The sequence below is a fragment of the Athene cunicularia genome, assembly GCF_003259725.1.
Source record: "Athene cunicularia isolate RWA chromosome 10 unlocalized genomic scaffold, athCun1 chr10_part1, whole genome shotgun sequence".
In the NCBI taxonomy this organism is placed as follows: Eukaryota; Metazoa; Chordata; class Aves; order Strigiformes; family Strigidae; genus Athene; species Athene cunicularia.
The window spans coordinates 22,654,019-22,679,900 of record NW_020799112.1 but is presented as its reverse complement, the minus strand read 5'-3'; the positions used below and the strand labels follow the sequence as shown (position 1 = coordinate 22,679,900).

The window sequence follows — 25,882 nt, the reverse complement described above, 5'->3', positions numbered from 1 at the left end:
AAATGGTGCCTTCCAGACCTCCTCAGAACATCAGTCTAAGTGAGTGTATTTTGCTATCAGTGTTTAGCATATTGATTAACTTGTTTTTAGATAAAAGCTGTGAAGGAGAAGATGTTTCTTTCTTCTGTTCCTCAGCAGGGATCTCAGCAGTTTCTCATCACCTCCAGACTGTATGCTGACTAGAGGTGTGGGGCCAAGTTATCTGCAAACATGAACAGCTGTGCTTGGTGTAGTCAGCAATCCAAGCAACAGGTCCTCTCAGCTCTGCCCTCCAGGTATGTTACTCACTTTTAGTGGGATAAACATCAGAAAGAAAAAGCTTATGGGAGAACTATACAACTCAGTAGGAAATATTATCCTATTAGTTCATTGTTCTTCCACTATTTTGTAGAGTAGATACTAATAATATTCCACCTAGACTGTTTACCAAAAACATACAAAGCCTACAAGGAGAACTGAGGTTCAACTTGTCGTTCTCTAATATGTGTAGGTTTTCAAGAGACACCTTAAGAAAAATGTATAAATTCTGCTCCTACCCTATTCTAAAGACTCTACAGAAAGGAATGGGAAATCCAGGATTCAAAATATCACTCAGGAATAACAATTTCTAGTTTAATTTCTCATTTTGATAGACATGGCCCTGCTTTCCAGTCTTTACCACAGTTACAGTTCGGGTAACCCACTCCCCAAGAGTTTTGGAAAGATTAGGCAACTTAACAGCCTTATGAACAAGGACTCACAACATTTCCTGTTCTTCAGCATCAAACACTTTCAGTATTTTTCAAGCATTTTTAACATAAAACCTGAAAAACTGTTTTTCTCTGTGGAAAAAGATTCTACCCTGCTACTCACAGGAATCTCTGAAACAGTTTCGTAGCGTCATTTATTGGCCAAGTGCTGTTTGAGGTCAAAGAGCACACAGGTATTCATACAGCCAGCTGCTGGACTTCAGGATCACTGTGGAGCCCTTTCCGAGCCGACCCAGCTGGGATGTGCCACCAGCAATGCAGGGCTGCAGGCTGTCCTAACTTGCCAAGACTGCCTCTCGTCAAACTAGCCTGGCACAACAGCACTGACTCCATGAGAAGACAGACCACCAGCCTGATGCTGTGTGGGGGCCCAGAGCATTATGCAGGCTTTCTCAGGCTTAGCTGGAGTTTGTGTGGGGCTTCAGTTCATGCTGTTGGCTATGACAGACTGTATCTTGTTGGGGGAAGACTGCAATGACAGGGGAGGACATACCAGAAAATGAATTACAGAACAGCAGATCACTACATGGTGAAAGCTCTCCTGCTGGCAGGAGTACTCCTCAGGAGTAACGAAGCAGAGTGTTTCAGAACCCAACGCCCCAGTCCTTCCCTGATACACTGAGATACGGCGGTGTACATTCTAATTGGATTATAAGAAGTAAAGCAACAAAGCAAACCCAAGCTTTTTCCTCCAACTCAAAGCTTGGTGTTTGTTTCATAAGCTGAGGTTAAAACAGAAGCACAAAGCGTTCTCCTTAAAAGCTAGGATGCAGCTGAGCAGCACTTTCTGTCAAATTCAGGTTCCATGGGAACAAGGCCATGGAGTATGTGTTGCAGATCCATATGGTCTAACACTTCCATTTCTCCTCATGAAAGAAGTGATTTTTTTAATGCCATTGGAATAATGAAGAATAGTTGCAATCTCAGGGTTGACAACTTCTCTTCAGTGTCATGCTGCTTTTAAGTTAACATCTTTAGAAGAAATGCAGGCAGAGTCATATCCTCAGCAAGCACATGAAAGAATATCACCAGAGAACCAGAAGTTTGCTAACTAAACACATGGTTCAGAAGCTGACCATTTGCTTGCAAGCATATGTAACATTTGTTTAAATTCCCGTGCTATTGAGATGATTAACAAATAAGCTTATTGGGCCTGCTTTTTTTCCATGTCCTAATAGCTCTGGTAATAAATAATCCTTTACAAAGGTTAACAAGAAATCCCCCAAACTCTTACAGAAATCTGTTGAATCTCAAGAACTGGAGACTACTAATTTGAAAGGCATCATATCAAAACAGGACAAGTTGTATTGAGTATAGTTGCTTAAAAGGTATATATGCCCAGGAATAGCCATTTTGGAAACTAGCCCATAGTTTTCTTCAGCTTTTTACATCTGATGTCATAATGAAAATTCAAAAAAAATGACTCCACACCAACAGTCCAGAATGTGGTCAAGCAAGATATGAACAAACACACAAAACACTATCCAGCACCATCACATCACGCATTAAAAACAGTTAAAACCAAATGTACTGGGTCTTTTTCCAGTAGCCTAATATTCATTTAATCCAAGTTAACGACTGAAACATACTCATAGACAACTGTTTCCCTTTACTATTTCATATTCATACAAAATTTTTGGAGTGTAGAGATGTAATCTACTAGAGATTCTTCCTCATTTACCCATCAAAACACTAGCTCCCTGATGTAGCAGAAGATATCTATTACTATTGCACTTTTTAAAGAACAAAGAAAACCATGTAAATTGCAGCTGGCATACGCAATCCAGTCTGCTGCAGGCAAAACTGCAGTGTTTACCTACACAGTATTTGAATTTTGCTTGTATGTCTGCACCTGCATGAATTCTACCATATATACTAAGTGCTTTTAATGAAACTTTTGTTTTTCTTTTGAATTCTCTGTATGATCCAACTCGGATCTACCTGTCCACAAAATTATCTCATGCTGTTAATCAGAGGCTGTATCCGATCTTTGTACTATGGGCAGGTTATACAGGCATCAGTACTTGAGGAAAGCATGTTGCTTTTGGATCTGCCAGTGTTCTGCTAAACCACAATAAACTTCAATCAAAAAGATCATAAGAGGAAAAAGGCCTGCAAACTGAATTTTGGTTTTCCTTTGTAATTTACATGTAAGTGGAATGTATGGATTATCTTCAGGCATTTCAAATATACTGAGAAGTAATATCAGTGAAACTCCTCCAGTAGGAGTTGTTGATGTTCTGATCAAAATTTTTGATTTTGAAAGGACCCTGCAACATATTTTGAAAGACTCACTCAAGAACTGAAGCACAGAAAACCATAATCATTTCTGGAAGGCCTGATCATCAGTTATTGGGGTAAGAGAGCAGAGAATAACTTGACACTCATTCTAGTCACTTGGAGCTTGGAAAAGTTTTAAAAGACATATATAAAGATCAGTTTAAGAATGGATTGAAAAACATAAAAAATATTTCAAATGGATTTTTAAATTTTCAAACTTATTTTGATGTCGAAGCAAATAATTTTTCATTTACTTTTTAAATCATTTAAAAACTATAATTTAAAATTAAAATTAAAAATTATACTGACATTTGTTTTTTATACTCCTATTTCTCTCTATCCTTTCTCTTTTTGCTTTTGAAAAAAAAACGAAGAGAGAAGCAGGGAGGACAAAATGTGGAAAATGCTTCTGTCTGCTGGTACTGTTCTACAGAAGAGAAGATACCTACATGCAATTCACTGAAAGCAAGAGATGTGTATGCACACAGCTGTCCCAAGAGTTACACTTTATATGTACAGTTGTTTGAAGATGGAAAGTCTCCAGTCAAAACACTTCAAGCCGTTGAGATTTATGTTATCTATGCAGATAATTATCCCATGTGATGAATTTATCTGTCTGTAGACTGAACCATAACCTTGTACTTAACTCGCTGAAAATCAAAGTTCTGCCAGGGTTTATTTGACTTCGTTAGCAATGCAGTTAGGGCTTTGCAATTGCTACTCTGGGAAGGCAAGAGCTTACACTCCAGCTAGAGTCATAGCCACTTTCATCTGCTTTGGGAGGGACAGCTTTCAGAACAGACATTCTAGACCCAAACCACCTGATCCTTTATGCTACTTTATGCAATTTACCTTCCAAAACATGAAACCACACAGTACCCACATGCAACTTCAATACTGCTTGAGAAATTTTTATTCCCAAAGCAACTCATACTGATACCTCACTTCCTGTTAGGATCAGAAAGTCAATCAAGCCGTGCAACTCCCAATCATCAGCGCTGCGATGTCACTGCCAAGAGAAATATGTTGAGTAATACTTAGACATTACAAACCCTTGACAGAAATGCTCCTCGTAAGACTTCAAGCATTTGTCCCAGCAACACTGCTTTGTCTACCAGGAGTTTTTGTTGAGGAGCAACTCTGCAATATATTTTCTCCTGTGCCACGAGAAAATAATTTTCTTAAGTTTATTTTTCCCATCAGATATTTGGACCTAATCTTCAAAAATCTTGTATAGATACATATAAAGCAGACCAGATTCTGCCCAGAGAGATACTTGTCAACAGGAATACTTGTGAGCAAATGATCCTTTATTAAAGTGATTCAGATCAACACTAGATACCAAAGTACCATGTATTTGAATTTCCTCCATATTTAATATTTTTTAAAAAATAAAAATATCTAAAGGACAGAGGCTTTTCCATCACAATGCTAACAAATTCTACATTGGACATGTCAGGTCGTTGAGAAGAAACTGCAGAACCCAGCTCATGCATTACTAAGCCATTTGTTTTGTTAACTACCTGTCAATGTTGCAAAGTGATAATCTAGCTGAGGTACATGAATTCACAGCCTTCTTGAATCAACACTGTGCTTCCCCCACCCTGAACTTCTAAAGACAGAGTTCAAAAGAAAAAGCCAAGTTCATTTTCATATGTTGAAACTGGCAGTAATTAACAACCCTTAGTTAAACAGAAAGGGATTTATTCCTTACTCGTCAGTTTGTCAATGTATTTGAGCAACTAAATAACTGAACTGACGTGTCTGTCCATAATACTAAATCTGAAACCCCACATTAAGATAAAAGTTACACCTTTAAATGGGATGTGGTCTGAAACACATTTCACCATCCATATTAGTATTTTCCAAAATGTTATTCAAAAAGGAAAAGGTGTATCTACATAACAAAGCAGCTAAGTGAGTAAAATGGAGACCACAACTGAGAAATGCAGTGTTCTGCTGAGCCGCTAATAAATTCTATCATTTCATGCAGTACTGGAGCACATTTACTAAGTAAAGCAGCAAAGATTCCCCCTCCTTACTAGGTGTTGCAAAAGCAACACCATAACGTTCTTGCATTTTCAAATTTGAGCCCAAAGGTAACAAGGCATGTTATCAAGCATTCCATCACCCTAATGGCAGACCACTGGGAATTAGGATCATTTATAAATGCTTTGCTTTGTAAGCAATCATCATTTCTCCGATGTGTTTGCCCAAGAATTAACACAAATTATTCCCAAAGTACTTTTTTTCTAAGGTATAATGTCTTTTGGAATACTCCAGCTAGCAGTGGAGAAGGCCTTCAAACACTGTCACAGCAGATATATCTCAAGCTGCAGCAGTAATGTTGCTGTTAACTGCTGTGAGGAAGGCAGCACTCCTGGAACGAAGCAGAACACTTTATCAGATTAAATGATAGAGCTGGGAAGGACGGACAATATTTCAGGGGTGTAGGTCAATGTATTGATGTGATATCCAGCTGCCTCACTGATACGTTTCAGCAGTGCCAGTGGAACTAAACATCTCTCTTAGCCACAAAAAAGATGACTCAAGAATGTTGCCATTTTACTAAATAGGTGTGTCTAAGGCAAACCTTTGAAATAAGAAAGTTTTCACTTCTCAGTAGAGTGTGTCATTTAGGCTCCTTATCTGTCAGATGTGCTGCAGTTCTGGTATTCCACCACACTTTCTGTTTGATTAACCCTTCTTTGTCTCATTACTCCATTTTTTTTCCACATATCTTAAGTGACTTTTCTGTTCTAGAAAGGCTGTTTCTGCATCTTTGTAGCATGAATGGCATTCCTCAAAGAGCCCTTTATGAAGCTGAACTCTAAGCATAACATTGCTTGCTCCTTTCAGAGAGGCAATACAGCTGTGGAAATGCAGGTTTAGAATTGAGTATGCTAGTTCTTCACACAAGTGGCCTTGGAAAACATTTTGTATCTGATCTCACAGACATGATGAACAGGATGAGAGTTCAAGGGTACAAAAAGTCAACCTAAGTGCTGTTATCCCAGTGCCAAGAGATAAAGAAGTCAGCAGTCCTGTTCTGGCCCCAGCTGATTCAAGTGAAGAGGTTACTGGTCCCAGCTGCTTCCCAGTATATCCAGCATCACTGCCCCACTACTTGCTTCCTAATCTAGTTCAATTAAAATTACTAGGTTAGCATAAACACTTAAAAAATATATGCATAACTCTTTTCTCAGATAGTCTAGAGAGCATTTACACACAAAGTTATCATGGCAGATCTCTAGGGGGTGGGAAAAGAAACAGAAGAGAGCCCCTGGGCAGTAACCTGTTCACCCTGGAAAGCTGCAACCAGAACAGAATGTGTGGCTTTATTGTATCTTCACATTATAGTTCCCTAGACAGTACTGAGCATTGTTTCCTTTGTCCATAGAAACAATGGCATGTATAACTCCACACAAAAAAGTTATTTGCAGAAGTTACTTGACAGTATTGTATTAATCTGACAGAGTTGGGGGTAGCAATTAAATTGTGGAATCAACAGAAAAGCACAATGAGTGCATGCAATGTATATGTGGATATGACAAACAAGCTAAGGGAAGGTCAAGCTGTAATAGGTACCAAAGGACACCAGAGGGATTGTAATGGAGATTCTCCAGAGAGAACTGAGCTGGCATGAATGAGACTGACAACAGCTGAAAATTCCCTAAGGCAGATCCTCAGGAGAGATGGCATTCTTGTAATCAGAGCATTTACCACAAGAAATACTTGGTCAATGCCACCAACATCTGAATGCCTGGACTAGAGGGAAGATGTTGAGAGAGAAGGAAGAATACTTGTAGAAAGCATAGTCTCTTGTTTAAAGAAAAGTAGGAATAAAGGAACTACAAATTCTGAACAGGTAAATAAAGCTGAGGAAGAATTCAGGGAGCAGTTTTAATTTCTTCTCAGTGCAACAGTTCAACAAGCACTGAAGATCCTGTACCATTAGTACAGCGTAAGCGGTATCGTCCATCCATATGTCAAAGGATGAGAGCCTCTGGTTTAAAAGGGGCAGTGCTGTCATTCTGCCAAAATATTTGTTTCTGCAGTTATAACTAGCAGTCTGAAGAGACCCAAGATGAAGTCCCTCTCTGTAGTCAATGCCGTGAAGTAAAACTTTACAGCCCAGAAGACTGTCTGCTGGCCTGCGCAGGGCAGGCCTGCTGGAGCAGCACAGCAGAGGGGTCACAGCGCACAAGAGCCTTTCTGGGGTCCTCGGGGCCAGCACAACCTGTAGCAGCCCAGAATACAAGATGCTCTGGAGGGAAGCTCTCTGCCCCCAGTCTGCCTCCAGCTGATTACAGAATCCATGCAGATGACTGCTTCGAGCACTTTTTTGCTGTCTCCACTAATTATTTGCCTTGAAAAGTTAAGAAATACCTTCCCCCCCCTTCTGAATTAAGAACAAAATCAAACAGCATAATCAAGTTAGAAATAAATTCTGACTTACTCTGTTACTCTAGCCATGCAAACCCTCTGCAGGATATTGAGTTACACAATAGCCTCAACCAACAAAAAATAACTTACAGGCATTACATCATCTGATCAGACCCAGAGGCAACAGCATTGTTACCTAACAACTTCAGACAGCTGACTAACCACTTCTTGTAGGGTGTCACTTACGCCACACCCGCCCTGTTCATAACTGTGTTGTTGACAGCACAACACAGCAAGAGAAAAGCATACTACCCCCCACATGCACACCCCCTGTATACACACTGCTGCTACTGCCAGAATGATGTGTTTAATTTGTCATGAACGCAGCTAGAAGGCTTAGAAACCTTCAGTAAATAAATAAAATAAACAAGCACTGCAACATAATGGCACATCTGGGCTCGTTACAAGACGGTATAGCAAAATTTTAAATTCCTTCATGTTATGTCACTTGTTTGGGGAAGCAGGGCTTTAGGAGGAGCAGTGAAGACCTTTATGAAGGGAGCCGTTCACCCCTGACAATGCCTCTTTGAGATTCAAGAATCACACTACGGAAAAAGGTCTTTTCTTTAAAAAATTCTCATTTCATTCAATTTCCCTCACATCTTTAAAGATGCACATTTCATCATTATGTACATTACTGGTGCTGAGGAGTTCAAAGTGATCTTTTCAGTTTGACACAGAACTGATAATGCATACTTCCCATATAACCTCTCCTTTCCATGTGCCTGCTGGAAATTGTTTTTCATTGTTCATAAATCCAAGGCGTGTTTACACTGGAATACAGGAAAAGCTAAAGGAGAATGCTAGTGTGTAAGCCATAGTGGCTTTTTTTGGCTTTTGCTGTGAAGTGATAAATGATTCTTGGTCCCCCATGGGTTAGAGGGCACCAAACTTCAAATAACTACAACATCCGATAACAAAGTTTTTCTCCATCATTTGCAATCAAAACACCGAGAACACAGCCCTCTGGACCTCTCATCCTTCATGTTCAATTGTAAATCCTGATTAAATAGCTTGCAGGTGTCAGGATTAGAGTATATTCATTGGGAGCCTAAACATAGCACCAGCTGGGTTCCTCATTTGCCAGTTGTAGTTGCTTCTTTGTTTTGAAACTGTTGACAGTACAACTAAAAATATTCCTTTGGGTAGAGACGGAGTTAAATAACAAGCAGGATGAGTAAGAGAACAGCTGTAGATATTTTTCTGTGTTTAACATACCTGCCTTGTTGATTTATAGTAAGCCCTCCATATAATGTACATTCTGTGTAATCCAAAACATTTAACCTTTCGAGCTGGGGTTGTGATAAAGCTATCAAACACAGGAAAGGGTCTTGACAAGTCCTGTATTACCAACCTTTTCCTCAAAGGAAAAGTGAAATATAGTTTCACCTCACTTTTAGTATACAACAACAAGCAGTATTATGCCTTATCAGTTGCTACCAACTAAACTGTATGCCAGACATCTACATAAACAGCAGCGTGGAGATGGAGTAGACAAGACATAACTTTGGCAAGTTCTCAAAACCTTGCTCTAGTTACTGTCCACTTGGTTTGAGTGTGGCTTTCTTGAAGGGAAGAGAAGTTCAGCTCTTCTTTTAAAAACAGAACCAAAGTGAGTAAGCGCTTAAAGAACAGAGAGGCTGTTTTCACTATTGGTCCTTTGCACAAAGGCAAGCAACATCTGCCAGCATGCAAGACCATCAGTTCAAATCCAAATTCCTTTTATTATGAATTTATAGTGCAAGGGTACTCCACTGCCAGTGCCGTTGTCTTAAGATATAACTCCAGGGTTGCGACTCATTTCAATAATTAAAGAATTTCTATTGGTTTTGCTATTCTGTCCAAAGCCATGTTCTCTTTGGAATTAAGTTCTGGCTACTTAAAAATCCCTAAAGTTTCCAAATAGTTATTCATTTTGACTTCCTGTCCCAAACTCTTGAGTAAAACATTACTATGTTGTAATCCCAAAGGCCACTTCATTTCAGTGGGCAGTGAACCAAGTCATACAGAATAGATGTAAAGAGAGAGACATATGTGTACAAAAGACATTACTACTTTCCCTATAAAAGAACAGAAGAAAAAATCTGAAAAATTTAATAGTCTTTTTATTACATGGCACTGAAGCAAAAAAAAATGTTGGGGGTTTCAGATAATCAGTCCAAGATAAGCTTAAACAAAATATTGACTACTTTACACATCTGCATTTATGAGGGGGGAGGATCATGAGTAGACATGGGCCAAATGGTCCCAAAGCAATTTGCACAGTAGTGAGGCACTCACCTCACTCATGACTAATTGAACTCACTTTTCCCAACGTCAGGTCTCAGGAGAAACTCAAAACACACTAGAGCGTCTATCCTTAATACTGAAATTTTAACAAGTCAGCTTGCAATGCTGCTAGAATTTTAAAGGCAAGTTCTTCCCAGTAAATAATATAACGAGAAAACATCGGCACTTAAGAGGATGCCACAGGGTTAATGCCAGGTTTTAAAAGACTTCAAAATGGATTTTACCCAGTTCACATGTCAGGAGGCACAGCACGGAATCAATTTACAGCAGGAGCCAAAGATCACAAATTTTAGGGGAGCCTGGGGACTGATTCCCCCAATCGGTGCCGTGGGGTGCACAGATGAAAGAGCAAACTTGTTTTTTTTCTGTAATGGTGACAGCATATTCTGAAATTACGCACAGCAGGCAGGAGAAACCTGCATAGATTTCAAAAGATACTGCAGGTTTGTGTGCTGAAGCACACATTTAAGATTCTAGTTAATGTGCTAGCCTTTCACCTCTTGAGGCCTGGGCTCAGATTTATCTAAGGTAAAATGAAGGAGAATTTGGGGCTTCTATCTTCTTAACCCTTATTGGCCTTTAGTCCACATCACAGACGTACAAACCTGTTATTAAACTTTGGATCAAACTCTACTTACTTAATAGTAAACTATTCTGAAGTCAACCTGAAGCAATTCAGCTAAATGCTAATAACACAGTTCTGTGTTTCCACCAATTTAAACTGGACTTGCTGAATGAAAAGCCAAATTCTGTTCTTGTTTATATCAATGGAAACCTAGACCTGTACCAGTATTCAGGGAAACCACACAGAGAAATTAAGTATAAGACATGAGAGAACAAAACACCTACCCAGACTGGAAAGCAGAATTTTTTTCAGGCCCAGAATGTTTGCTCAGAACCTGCTTGGAAGATACCATATTCTCTATTTTTCTTGTCATGCGCAAATGCTGAGTAAGTATGCCTTCTAAAAACGTGTGCATACATTTCGCTTTTACTACTAATGCTGTTCCAGATGGAATTAAAGTTGATGTGCCAGTCAAACACACCAAGATAATTCTTTGTGTGGAGCATTACAAAGAAAGCAAACAACTCTCCAAAAAAACCCTAAAAAGTAGCTATTCGCATGGAGACTATGCTGACAGAGTGGTAAGCTAGCATCCATCCACTGAAAAAATGAGTTCTTAAAACAGGGAAAGAGCTCAGAAGATCTGCTGGATTATCCAGATCTGTAATTTTCAAGGCTTCTACAGGATTGGTCCTACATGGCCGTATTTCCAAGTGTTTCTCTGAATCCCATTTCAGAATTTCCAGGCAACAAAGTACTCGCCACTTCTGCAGTCCAGTTCCTCTGAAGAATTTTCTTCCCCATGCATTCACTCTGTCTCCCATTTTCATTCTACTCATGTGGATCAAATAATTTACATGAAACCTTTCCTTTCTAGAACTACCAACTACAAATCCAAGGTTATATCTAACTCTGTGTACTTTTATGCCAATTCTTAGTATGTGTAAGATCTATGTTTCAAGGGTTTGCACTACATAGGGAATATCACATGAGTGGGTGCATTAGACAGTACTTTTTATCTCAAAGAGCCATTGCTCTTGAAGCATGCTCTGAGGATAGTATCTTTAGCCTTATGTTCAACAGAAAGCTAGTCTGCATTCGTAGATCCCATAAACAGTTTTCTCTCTCACATCCTCTGGGCTGCCAGATCTGTCAGCTGAAGCAACCACACCTAGCCTTTAAACTGACCAATTTGTAATCTGAAATGAACCTTTACTGCACTCAGGTACTTACTAAAGAAAGGTATGGTACTGAGTTTAGTTCCATGCTGATGCAGGTGAGGCTATGTACAAAACCCACTGGTCCTGTATATAAATTCAGTCCTTAAAAAAGGCTTGAACCTTCACCATCCTTTCTGGCAACAGTATGCTCATTATTTCCTGCTAGTACTGGCAGCATTTGTTGCAGGTTAACAATTTTTCTGTTAACAAGCTTCCTAAGGACAGTCATAACTTCTTGTAGGATATGACATTCATGAAAAGAGATATAGCTTTTTGTTTGTTTGTTTTAAAACACAAGGTCATTTTAGGCAGTAGTTTATGCTTCTATTTGTCTTATTTACTTTCTTTTTATGATGAGCATAACAACCGCAGTAACCCATACTCACCATTGCAATTATATATGAAAATGCACTTTCTTCTCAGTGCATCTGGTTGCAGTTTCCCTCCAAAACAGATTTAGCCACCAAATTCTGTCTATTAAAAAAATATCTCTTTACACTTTACAGCTTTAAAGTCTTCATTGTAGCGTTCCGGGCAGCGGTCACAACCAGCAAGAGAATTCCCGGCTAACAGCTTCTCTCTGGCGGGGAAGTGCAAACGTGCACGTTTTCGGCCGAAAACGCTCACCAAGCCCCATTCTGAGAAAAAGTAACTTTAAACAATGCAGGTAGAGTTAAGCCTAAAAATAACAATATTCTTTCACAGAATCACTCAGGTTGGAAAAGACCCCTGGGATCATCGAGTCCAACCCTCAGCCCTACTCCACAAAGTTCTCCCCTACCCCACATCCCCCAACAGCTCATCCAAACCACCTTGGTTCTGTATGGTCCCAAACCATACACTCTCCACCTTGGTTGCAGAATTATGTTGTAGGAAAACATGATAATCACCATTTCTTTTTACTCATCGGGAATAATCCCTTTTTCCATGAAGGACCTTTGAGTAAATTCTATTGATACATGAAGCCCTCAGCAGGTTGAGAGACTGTTATTAGAACTATTTCTATAACCACCAAGCAAGGAAGCAGTGCAAACTTCCCAAGCTACAGCTTAAAAGATGACAACCTGGGCCACACTGCACTGCGGTCTGGTCAGAACGTACAGAAAACAGCAGCCTTCTCTTTATAAGTTTCCTGCAGGTATGAACAACCAAATAACTTCAGTGTCATCTCCTACGATCAGATACAATATATGTTCATTCGTTCATTCATTCATTCACACAAAGCTGGAGTGATGTATGTGAGACATTACTGTGTAACCACAGTAAAATAACCTGAAGCTTTCCTTCAGTCCAGTTCTATGCCTATATATGGAGAAGTGTATTTCCCCAAATAGCAATGTCTTCATTCTGTTCTAGTTCAATAACTGAGGATAGAAACTATGTGGAAATTTTCAATAAATTTTATCTTAATTGTTGTTTTAACTTTGTTTCCTTATTGACATAAATTAAGTGTATAACATACTCTTTCCTGGAAATACAAGTAATCTGATCTGTTCTTACTGAGCTTCATGCATGTAATATATGCAAGTTGTGTGTGTGTGTGTGTATAAACAGAGAGAAATTTTTAAAACCCTGCATGTCTTATATAAGCAGTTAGTTAAACAAAACATTTCCTGATTTGAAGCTTAGATTTCATCATTAAAATAGTGTCAAAGCCATGAAGGTGATTTCAGGCAGCGTAAGTATGATGGACAGTCTTGTGTCCAGAGTTGTCTACATTTTTTTTTGTCAAAAAAATTACTTGGAATAAATCTTGATCTATCCATAGAGGCTAGAACAATGGTATTGCAAGATAAATTATGGAACAACCTTCAACTCAACTGATTTTAAAGGGGACTTGCTTGGTTTCTAGCAACAGAGAAATCAGCCTGAAGCACAGCCACCACAAGCAAAGCACAAAGGCATTAATTTAACTTTAAACACTTGATGAATGGGGATTTTGAGATTCCCAGTGAGCCTGTTGCTCCTCTTCCATCATTCATCTTGAAGATACCTTCATTTTCTTCATGGATGATACTCAACACCACCTGTGACAGTATTTTAGCACATGCAGATTCCGATGGTAAATCTAAATGATTTAGATGATAAACCTGCATAAGACACCTAGCAACATGCACCCCGCATTCCATGCCTTACAATTTGCACCTCACTTGTGTACCCAAACCACAGTAGCATTGTTTGTTGGAACTAAAGTATGCTAGCAGGAAACAGCATCAAGTAAAAGATGCATCATCCAAAAAAAAAAAAAAAAAAAAAAAAAAAAAAAAAATCAAACAGGGGCCTATAAGTGGTACTGCTAGTAATTGTTAGGTTATCACTCATCTATTATGCTAGCTAAAGCAAGAAAATTGGAAAACTGTGAATTGGTTTTTCATGGCAAATAGCATTCAACAGAGATCAAAATGACTATTTGACAGGAATCTAAAAAAAGCTACCAGAAACGCTAATTTATACACTTTTGAAAGTATTTGGCATGGTACAAACTGTAGTTTAATACCAACAAAAACACCATCTTGCATAAAAAAAGGATGATTTTTCAGCATACATTTTCATAGAGCATATGAATTACATAAACTTTTACTTAAATAAGTAAAATTTGAGATCAAGACATACAGACTGAGATTAATACAGCTGTCTTGGTGACATACATCAGTTTAGGATTTTGTCTTAAACAGGTAAATTATTCCCAACCAATACAGGTAATTATTTTCTGAATAATTATTTTCTGAATGAGTTGCTGCCATATGTTCTACAAATTCTGCTTCAGTACTCCTGAATGTTTCCTAAAAGATGATGGGACTCCTGCAAATTCTTCCTAGTCATAAAAAACAACCCTCCTATACAATCTCAAATATTTAAATCATCAAGAACTAATTATGAAATGATGTTTCACAGAACTTTATGCCTGATCTACCATTAAGTATTTTCATCAAATAAGATGGCTAATTTTACTCTAAGTAATAAAAAGCTCTTTCATGTAGTATAATTTAAAATGACCACATTTTTCAGCAAATGAAACGACATGTTGTCAATGAAATTTAAGCAACCTCAGGAGTACCATAGAGGTTTGACTAAATAATGATCAGATGAAAAATTAGTTGGTTAAGTCTTACCAAGGATGTCCACACATTAGACTTAAGTCTGCACTGAAATGCTGCATAAACATATACTTCTTTAGGGTTTCTTTTTTTTTTTCCTCCTTTTTTTTTTTTTAAAGTGAGTGTTTTTCATTTGGAGATTATATCATGAACAGATGTAGGATAATGTTAATAGTCCCTTCTGGAAACATTAATCACAAGGTTTTACTTATTATTTGGTGTCAGCATTTAAAAGTTAAAGCATTTCCAGAACTGTCACCATTGAAATATTCCTTTTGCTTAAAGCTAAATTACGAAACAGTAATTTATTTTACAGTCCCAGAATCTTTTTTAAGGCATATATAAGAAAGAAAATGGCAGGCAATGCCCTGTTCTCATGGCAACAGTGTAGACTGACAGTAGTAAGCCTGTTTCTACTTTAGGAAGAGGACTGAAAACCCAACTCTACCAAACTTTTTAGATGTTTGAGCAAATTTAAGTCTCCACCAAAGAGATTTTGGTTGTCAGCATGATACTAACATGATGCTTTCAAAGGTGGATTTCCCATTCCCAGCTCACTGAGCAAACATTAACCAGAATTAAAATAAAAGCAGGCTAGGACCTTGTTACCAAAAAGACCTCAACCTTTTGCCTACATATATTACCACATGTAGGTCATTATGCAGGTGAAAGAGACTGCTGCTACTTCAAAATACTCTTATTTGCAGAAATGTTCCACTAACTTTATTCAAAACATCTAAGAAAGTAATCAAAACAAGTCCCTATCCTACTATTCCCAGGTAAGGACAGTGTTGGTGACATCCTGGAACTCAGGAACTCTGCATTATTCTTCCAGTTCAAGATTTGCTTATCACCCTGGACAGGTTCAGCAAAGAGTTTACATGCACTTTTGAATTTATGCTCTTGAAAAAAAAAAAAAAAGCAAGTCTGTCCTTAAAGCATCAGTGAAATGTAATCAAGCACAGCAGCACAGTCTCAACATCCCCAAAATCATTCTCCGTTCACATTTCACCAAGGTGAAAGTTATTACCTGCTTCACATGAGATTTACTTAAGGTTTTAAAGCAAGCAGATAAGAGAAAGACTATTCACTTATTTAAACAGTGCTACATTTGTCAGCATTTGGAGGCCAAGAACTTTTCCTAGAACATACTCCATCACCTCCTCCCTTTTAGAATATATAGGATGAACATCAAATAAATGCCTCCCAGAGATGCCTGCTTCACTGGCTCTAGAAATGAACCACCTTCAGCTAAGCACCAAGCCTTCAGAGTGTTCAAGGGATGGGAAATGAATCCCAAGGACCATTTAGCTATCCTCACATCTTTAGTTCTGAAATTTCAGCCTTAATCCTCCTCTGCGTAACTCCACCAACTGGTCCTTTAGACCTTGTTCAGCACCTCTGGAGAACAACAGCAAAGGGCTAAACTAAAGAAGGAACTGCTTTGCTTCCACGTTTAGTGACAGAGACCCCATCATGCTGTCTGTACAGAAAAGGGCCTTAAGCCTGCTCCCTGGCAAACTGATTCTCTATTTAGTTTCCACAGTATAATTTTCAAAAACATCCATGTGAAAATGCAAGCACGTGCACCAAGGATTATTTTGACACATGGTATCCATCATTTGGATTTACTAATTTTCCAAAATAAACTGTTTTGTCAGATTCCCTGTGCATGTGGATGTTTGAGTAAAGGCAATGTGTAACATTACAAGACACATTCATGCACTGACCTTTCACAAAAACGAAACTGTTAGTAAAGCTAGGGTGGTGGGAAGCACTCAATTTTCATTTTAGTCACCAGACTAAAGCACCCAGATTTGCAAAGAGAAGCAGGTACTAGCTTATGGCCTAATTCTGCTCTGACACATGGCTGATCTGAGTGAGGATGCAGCACTAACAACGTCACTTGCACAACAAAATGTTTATATAAGTAGACTCATTCAGAAAATGTATCTGCATGTGACATGTACAAGGTAAGATGTCACAAGCCATGTGACAGGCCTATGCAAGCAACTAACTCACTACAGCTTATTTCTAGATCTAATTGCAGAGGCTCTGTGTTCCGTTTTTTTGTCACAGGTATTGCCACAGAACACACTCACAGAGCCCAGTTTGTGTATTCTTTCCCATAATCAGAGTTTAAACCCTACTTTTACACAAATATCCCCTATTACTTGCCATTCCCAGGGTATTTACACTCCTTCAGGTTATTGACAGACTGAATTCTTCCTTACTTGACAAGACATTTTTAAAAAATATTTTGTATTTCCACTTAAACACTACACTGGGTTTGAATGTATTTAGAAACCAAAATTCCAGCCTTTATATATAACCAGCCAGTGGCTATGGGACTCCATGAAACAGCCATGGGAAGAGGAGTTACCAATGCAAGTCACTAAAAGCTGCAGCATGCTCCCCTACCCGGCTGGAAAACAACAATTCCTCACTTCACTTGAGTCTCCCTTCTGGAAAGCGTTTATACCACTGCACGCTTTCTTCAAGTGAATTTGCATGAGATCTGTTTATATGCATTCTACTTTGATCAAACCATGGCTCACATTCTTACACAAATGCTTTTGCAGCACTCATGCATGCTGTCTCATTTGAAAGAGCTCACAGTAACACAGGTTTTTAAGCTGAACAATCTAAATTTTAAATGCTGTGAGTTAAAACTAACTTTTCTTCAGTTCAGACTGGTCTTCTAGGGGGTTAGAAGATGACACAGTCAGATGCTCTATCTTTCTTTCCATCTGTCATTAAATTTTGAACCCATTCACTCGTTTCAACTAAAAGCAATGAAGGCAAAACAGCTATAACACTGAGATTGTTTTGTTACGCCAGCCTTGTTCCTTCTTTCACTTCCACCAAAGGCAGGAATAGAAGAAGCAACAGCAGTCACCATCTTCAAAGCACCAGAGAACAGCAGATCTGTTTCATCAGGTCTCTGTTCCCCAAATCAACCTTAACTTCCCACTTCTCGCTCAGATACGGCCCAGGTCCTGTCCCCCTCACGGCAGTGAAATCTAGTTTTGCCTGCAACGCTGAGAAGTCTTTAACTGGCAGTGAGTAACCCTGGTACCTCTCCATGAATTATATTAGCACAGTAAAAATTCCTGCTTTGTGGACTTTTAACTTCCGTTTTCCTACAGCTTCAGTGTTCAGAACAGCCAAAACGCTCTGAGGGTCTGAAAACATCTCCTTTGTCTCAGCACCTGGGTACCCAACGCCAGGTAACAACACTGGAACTGTCAGGAATCATCAGCAATTTAAGTCCATGTTTACAAAGTACTTTTGAAAACACGGTTACCGACAAAGCAGTAACACTGAGCAACTTTTCACTAAGAATCTTTCACAAAACTAAGTGAAACCCTTACACAGTCCTTGTGGTGTAGGCTGGAGCTGCATGAATTTAGGAACTGCAGTGGCTGCGCACGCCATTACTACTGGAGATCTTCTAGTCCCATACCTTACTGCAGCTTCCAACTCAAATTCTTTTGTAAGGTGTAAAGGAAGACCTCTCCTCCCTGTCTCCCTCCCCTCACTCCCCCACCCTGTATAAAAATGCACATATTCTAAAATCCTAGACCAAAAAAAAAAAAGGGGCAAATAATCAATTTATCTTCTTACACATATCTGTACATAGAAATAATGAAACAACCCTTAAACTGTGTAAGCAGTCATTGCAGCAGAAGGAATTTAATTCTGGAAGGACACAGAACTTCCCACCCACACAGCCCCAGAGTGTGCCCGTCAAGGACATCTGACTTTGTACCTATTGTATTACATGACTCAGTCATGGGGGTTAGTGTTTTCAGTTTCCAGTTTCTGGCAAGATCCCCAAAGTAATTTTCAATTAAAAGGTTAAATGCTGGCACTTGTCAAATGTGAAGACATACAGTATTGTAACAATGTGAAATAGCTTCCTTACAATTAAATAATTTCATCAGGTATTTAAGTAGGGGTTGCAAATATTATGCCTTTGGGTAACTTGAAGAAATACCTAAATGAAGTGCAATCGTTTTCTGTCACTACTGTGTCTCAAGTGGAATACAAGCTTGGCCTTCAAATCCTTTCAACAGAATGATTCAAACACATGTAGGTCCAACAAACATTTGAATATCTTTGTTTACATTAACAGCCTGTTTTTGTTAAATTAGCCATGTTAAAAAAAAAGGTTTAGTTTCCAGTGCTAGTCTGTTTTTTTCTCCCCAAACATGTAACCTAGCCATAAATGAAGAAATAGTGATACTTCCAGATAATCACACAAAGAATCAAGGACTCTGACTAAAAAGAGACAGTACTGAAAAAATTAACCCACCCCCAGGTTAACCTTCCTCTAATCAAACTATTAAGTGGTAGAATTATTTCTCTTTTATAGGTTCACAGAAAAAGGCTTGGGAAATAGAACACACCTGAAATAAGGAAAACACCATAAATTATAGATAACTTCTGGGAATTGAAGGTTCACTCTTATGAGCAAACTCAAGACCAAGACTTTCATAATGTTCAAGACATATATGACTGGGCCTCTAATTATTATATCGAATTTGATTGAGGAGTAAGAATTATGAAAATACACGCAAGTATATTTAGCCAGAATTCTGAAGCAGTCTGAGCCTGCGGCTAAGGCTCTGGCCTGGATTCAGAGGATGAACTAACAAGACTTTCATAAGTTTCCCGGGTTCTAATACTCTTGCAAGCACTTAACTTCTGAGTGCTTGCGCGTCCTCAGGTGTAATTTGAAATTTGAATTCTAATTTGAAATAGACTTCTGTCAATGAAAACATTTCATAGTTATTTTTAATTCAATTACTTTTCAAATCTTTTAAGTAAAATAATATTCTTAAATGCTGCTCCTGTTACATTAGGAGGTGAACGCAAAGATCCTATGCCTGGATCATTGTTTGAAGTGTTGCAGGATTTTAAAAAAGTGTGTGATTAAAGCTTTGACTCAGCAAAGTCCTACAAATTAACTCACTGAATTTAAAATTGAGCATATACACAGTTTATGTGTTTCAACACAGAAGTTCAGCTTGGCTGCAAGAAACATACTGCATATAGAAACAAAGCAAGAATGAGCCTTAATTTTCCTGTGCAGATGTAGGTGACAACCCCCCCTCTCCTAGCCTTGTAACATGTCCTCCATTCATCAGCTGGTGTGTTTATTTTTGCTGTATGTGATGTGACTAGCAGAACTTAGGCAATGAAAACTTTTTAATCAAGTGAAGATCTTTTGAAGAAAAAAGAGGACCTGCTCCACTTCTTAGAATGCAAGGTCAAGAGTTATATATACACATTTAGAGCCTGATTTCATTTAGTTAAGTTTTCAACTAAGAAAAGGAAACATTTCTTCATGCAACCTGTGAAACCCACTGCCACATAGAGTTACTGAAATAAATAATGCTTTGGCAGTAACAGAAACAGAACTAGATATTGCCATTAATAATTTATGTACTTATGCAATGATAACTGTATCTGATCACACAGCCCACATGAGTAAATCAGGGAGAAGTTACTTCCATCTGATGCAGAGCACTACTCTTACCCCAGACACAGCATTGCAGAAATGTGCTTTTATGCACTCACCTACCATCAGAATATAAAGGTTTTCAACCAGTAGAGAGAAGAGCAGTCCTGTATTTCCGTATCTAGAACACAGAAACAGAAATTAGTCTCTTACATCAGTTGTCCCTCCAGCCTCACCCTGTAAGATAGGAGTGCAGTAAAGACTAACAAAACTTGGAGTGAAACATACATTTCTGTGGAGCAAGAGAGGTGGAAAGGTAGCAGAGCCCTTTAGTTCTTTGAAGGATTGACTCAGCTCACCTCAATTTTATCAACTTCAGTGAAGGGCATTATCTTACACTTATTGCAGAACAAAGACACAAAACTGAACACAATCTTACCTCTGTTAAACATTATCCCAGAGACAGGCCTTGTCAAAACCTCTGAGCTCTTTCTTTGTACTCCTGGGAAATGCCCTGGGCAACCATGAGATATATGGTCTTGATTTTCAAGTGCTAGCAGAATTTTTTAGTGATGGAAATGAGAAATTACTTATTCCTACACTGCAAGGAATAAATAGGAAAATAGGGAGAAAAGAGAAAACTCCATATTTGTTCCTGATTTGTTATTTATTTTCCTTATTTCCCTTCATTCTTTCTCTACAGAGGCAGAATATGCTCATTTCCTTTCCAATTTCCAGGCGTGGTAAGAGAAATAGAGTCCATTTACAGGAGGCTTAAAAGACAAACAAGTCATGGGAGAATGGAGGAATGAAGCATACCTCAGCAGAGGAGACAATACCTGAAACTTAAAGGAGACAGGGCAGTGAAGGTGCCCGCATGACTTCACTGCTGCAAGGCACAGGTGTAGACCAAACACTGCACTGTCTTTAAAATGATGAAAGGAAACAAGACAAAACTATAGGTAGCCTTTTCCATTCTGCCTCTATTACTTCCTAGGTATGTCCAAGACTACTTTTTCCTTTTTTTTTAAGCAAAACCAAAAATCATAGCTATTTCTTTCTCCCTTCCAGTGGAACAGTAAGCCTGCTTTGTCCATGGCCCCTGCTACACAGCCACAGTCCCTCTGCTTCCTTCCAGCCCCAAAGTTCCTTCCAGGATAACGACCCCGTGCTAGCCACGGGCAGCAGCTTCAGCACTTGCCTGCTGAGGGCACTCTCTATGCCGCTGCAATAAATTTGGCAACTGGAGGTGGATTATAATGTCATCTAAACAGAAAGTTATCTGCATTCCTCACAGACTGCCAGGAAGTTACCTGAAAGCACAGTTAAATCTGCAGTGACACATACACCTCGAATGTCTGTCGTTCCATGGTAACTACTTCTGTGTGTGCTCTTACAGACCACTGACTGTCATGAGTTAGCCTGGCCTTCTCTCCTCGACCTGTAACTGCACCAGCAAGTTCCTCTTACGGCAGGAGAGCAGTGACAAAGGCAGTTAACAGAGCACACTATACACACTGTGGTTTGATTTGTACGTCAATAAAAACTTATTTCTGTACCTGCCTGTCCTTATGCAATGTGAAGTACACCAGCAGCTGCCAAACAAGATAAAGCTATGTTTCCTTATATTGTTATGTCAGACCATTCCAAAATAAGAGAGAACACCACTGGTGTCAGGAGAGAAAGCTGGGGAAAGAAGGAACCAAGTAAACATGAGAGAATGAGAGAAAGCGGAAAATATGAACTATTAAAATCTGTAGACATCAGGAGTTTGGGTCTGATGAGAGAGAGAGGGAGAGAGTGGGAGAGAAAGGGAAGATGAAGCTTGGGAAAGATAGAGTAGTTTAGCAACAATATTTGACAAGACCAAAAATGAGATTTAAAAAAAGAAAGACTCAAGTAAGGATATTTTGGGGGCTTAGTAAGGTAACTCTTCCAGAACACTATGGGTTAGATTTAGAGCTTTTGGATTAAAATAGTTTTATGGGAGTTAAGAGCAGAGTCAGCTTTTTAGCTCAGAAGGAAATTTCCACTCAGGAAATTCATAATCACAGCCTTCAGTACCAATCAAGAGGAGAAGATGGGATTGTTTTAATTTTTTTTTAAAATTGCATTGGAAGTCAGTAGAAGGAAGGGCTGATTACTCCACACAGGTATAAACTGTGAGGTGCATCAGCCATCACAGCACTACGGCCACGCTTGGTTCTAAGCCACCAAAAAAGAAACCACAGTTAATGACGAGGTCGCATTCAAACCTGCTGAATTCTTTATGGCCTTTCCATGTCATAGGACTACAGCACTAGAAAAGCATTTTTATAAGCTAGTCTGCAACTGCTTTATCAAGCCATTCAAAATAATCTAGCTATTTCCACGTTTCATACAGATGGCTACAGCTTTCTCATTAAGATGCAATCAACTTACAGTAATTTAAAAATAGATTTTAAAGTTATAGCCAGATTTATCAAACTCTCACTCTGTTTTCACATGTATAGATTTCCCTCACTTGTTTTGCCAGGTTCAGATAGTTTAGTTCCATACCCAGTCAAACTTGATTCCTTCTGGGAAGCCTAAATAACTGTATATTTAGCTCTCTGGTTTATTTTCTCAACAGCTGTGCTACTTACTTTTAATTCTTCTACTGCAATGTCCATTTTCTAGAGTACTGAAAATCAGTGAATTGACCGTTACCTTTAAGCACAAAAGGTAAGAAAAGTTAAGCCCAACAGACGATGAAATATGGCCTTAGGGAAACCAGCAATGTCAGATTTTAACCCAGCATCAGAAATTAGATGGGTTCTGGTGTCTCCATCTTGAAAAAGAAACAGTAGAATTAGAGAATAGAGAGTGCACAGCTAAAGTAATCAATGGTTTGCAGCTGCTGACTTACAAGGAGAGATCAAAAAGTCTAGGATTTATCAATCTGGAGAGACTGATAAAGGGGGAATACAATCAGGATGCCCAAAATTATGATGGAAGTGTGAAAAATGAATGTAGAAAATCCTGCAACTTTGGGGCTGTTAGGAGGCACTGAATGAACGTGTAATACAAACCAGATGAAGTACTTTTCACAGTGGGCAGTACGCTTCCTGCTCCTGCTGCCACAGGAGATGGCAAGGACAAAGTGTACTAGCAGGTTCAGAAAGGGATGACACAAATTCATGGAAAACAGGTCCATAAGTGGATAATATACAGTGCTTATTGGTGAGCTGTGCACACTGATATCCCTGCGTAACAACTGCAGGTGCTGGCGACTCCAAGGAGCAGGGACCCCAGCAAGGGGCTAGGCTGATGTGCAGTCCCTACAGAGGGTCTCCTGTTGGCACTGTCGGAGCCAGAGCCCTCCTTGGATCCAGTAGGACAGTTCTTATCTTCTTACTTAGATGACCTTAAGAAAACAGTCACCTTATTTAACCATTCACTAAGGAAATGCTGCCTGACCTACACTAGAAGCTTCAAGACATCTGCACACAGGTGAGATTATCTGTGAAATATGCAGCCAAATTAGGATTCTAGAGGAGCTGTGTGGATATGTCAGAACACATTAACCTGCATTGTATATAGACTAGGAATGCGTAAATCAAAGAATGGTATTCTGTATTTAATTTGGAAGATCTGATCAACAGTGTTGCTCATATTTATTGGGAGTACAGTGCACTGGTGTGTATATATATACACATATATATATGCCTACATATATATATGAAGAGTCTTTTACAATTCATTACTTGTCCCAATGCAGAAGTCATAAAAAATAAAAGCTTCCCATGGAAAATCATTACTGTGTCAAACCAGTATGCAAACTTTGAGACTGTGGGTTCTACAAGTTGCTTTTTTTGAGACATAACAGTGAGAAAAACATCACCATCCTTCCTGTGAGTAATGAGCATAGCAAGTTCCTTGAACAAAAGCCCTTCTTTCAAGAAACGTTTTCCTAAAACCACAAGAAGCATACAAATATATCTAAAGTAATGCATCTTAAATTTTTCAGGATATATTACAAACACAGCTGCACAAATGTTAGCTTATGAAAAAAAGAATTTTAGCCAATTAGCACGCGAATCATCATTTAAAAGCCCCTTTGGTGTCATTTTTTGTTTCAGTTAAAAGAACTTAAATTTCAGTTGCAACTATTCTGGGATATTTATTTTATGGTATCCACTTTCCAAAAGTTTGAATCTACTTTACTTTCATTGAAAAAGATGTTCCTAAAATGAAACATCTGGCTAAAAGAACAGGGTGAGTTTTGGCATTGCCAGGCTTTAAAAATCTTACATATATGAACCTATGCTGACATGTACATCAAAAAGAAAAAAAGTAAGGAGAAAAGCTGTCATGGCTTAGTCCTGCCAGAAGGACAATTGTTTTTCTTCTAAAATAGAAGTATTACAGCAGCTTTTAGAGGATTTCAACAGAACAACTGATCTTGACCAGGGAACATAAAAACTGATTGATGTCTATATAAATTTCCAGTGTATTTATTTTCATACACTGCTGCATTTTATTGTTATGAATGGGAAATACTCATGAAAGATTCGTCTTTGAATACCATGTCATTCTGATTAGACCACGAACATGCTGACAACTTTATCAACAAGATTTTGACTGTGTACAAGTTAAGAGAGTCCTTTTAGGAAGAAGACAATTATTCAGGTTTCCTACTTTTCTTCCTTGGGTGCTCAGAGATGGAAGCAAGCAAGAAGGGACTTTAGCAAGGTATTTTTGAGCAAGTTATAAACACCAGTTAAATTGGGAATGTGAAATATTTTCTTTACTGGGAAGTAAAAGTGCCTGGTCCATCTAAATGCATTATGTGGAATAAGTATGTCATTTGTACTATAGATTGGTGAAAAATGAATGTTATAAAAATAAATTATAACAGAGCATGTGAAAATATGGAAATCCATCAAATGTGGAATAAATGTTGGCACTGTGGAGCAGCTTCTAGCTCTGTACACCGATTTGCTAGTCTTTCAGAGGGGCAATGACAGTTGACCTTTACTGCAGCTTTAATGCTTTCACTTCCAAAACCATAAGGATCTGTTAGATTTTGTGGCCTTCTAGAAAGGATACTTCTCCCTACAGCATCAAGCTTTGATCTACTACAGTAAAAATATCTCAAAGCATTACCGATTCTCAAGTTTAACCACTGAATCAAAAAGAAAGTCTCATGCAAACTCACACTACTTAAAACACTGCCATCCAAGCATTAACCAAAGGGGAGTAACAGGATCAAGTAAGAGATTATGAAGCTCCTCCACAGGACTTTTGGGTCATGCCACCAGCTCCATCCACAGAAAAGTGTACTGTACTATTCCTCTGATAAACTGATACTGCTCCATCATAAAACTAGTTAGTTTGTCTTATTCCATCCCACTATGCTTGTTACAGAACCTGGGTCCTCTGTTACTTGGAAGCCTAAACTGCAGCTCAAATTTCCTCAAGGCCAGTTTATATCGATTTGTTTGTGTTTAATTGTTGTGTTTTAAATAGCACTGCTTTTCTGATATTTTCTCCCATGGATATATTTATAAGTCACATCTCAGATTTCATTTTGCTAGGCTAAATAAACCGTTGCAAATTTAGTTTCTTCTTGCAGATAAACTTATCATTCCCATGATCCCAGTAACTCTTCTGCAGATTTGTTGCAGCTTGAGTTCCCCTTTTTTCAACAGGGAAAACTGGAGTTCTACACAGTACTCAGATACAGCTTTATCATGCCTTCTTGGGCACAAACACTTCCTTATTTCAACTGGGAAGACTTGGTCATC

The 25,882-nt window shown here is 38.7% G+C and overlaps 1 long non-coding RNA gene across 3 annotated transcripts in view; it reads right to left on the bottom strand.

Annotated features, from left to right (window-relative positions):
- LOC113484206 overlaps positions 1-25,882 on the bottom strand; it is a 130,655-nt gene that overhangs the window by 91,937 nt on the left and 12,836 nt on the right. For 2 of the 3 annotated variants that reach the window (XR_003399176.1, XR_003399177.1), the window contains exon 4: positions 20,234-20,295. The exons of the other annotated variant lie outside the window; for it this stretch is intronic. This is a non-coding gene — a long non-coding RNA (uncharacterized LOC113484206). The remainder of the gene's footprint in view (positions 1-20,233; positions 20,296-25,882) is intronic. 3 annotated transcript variants of the gene reach the window in all.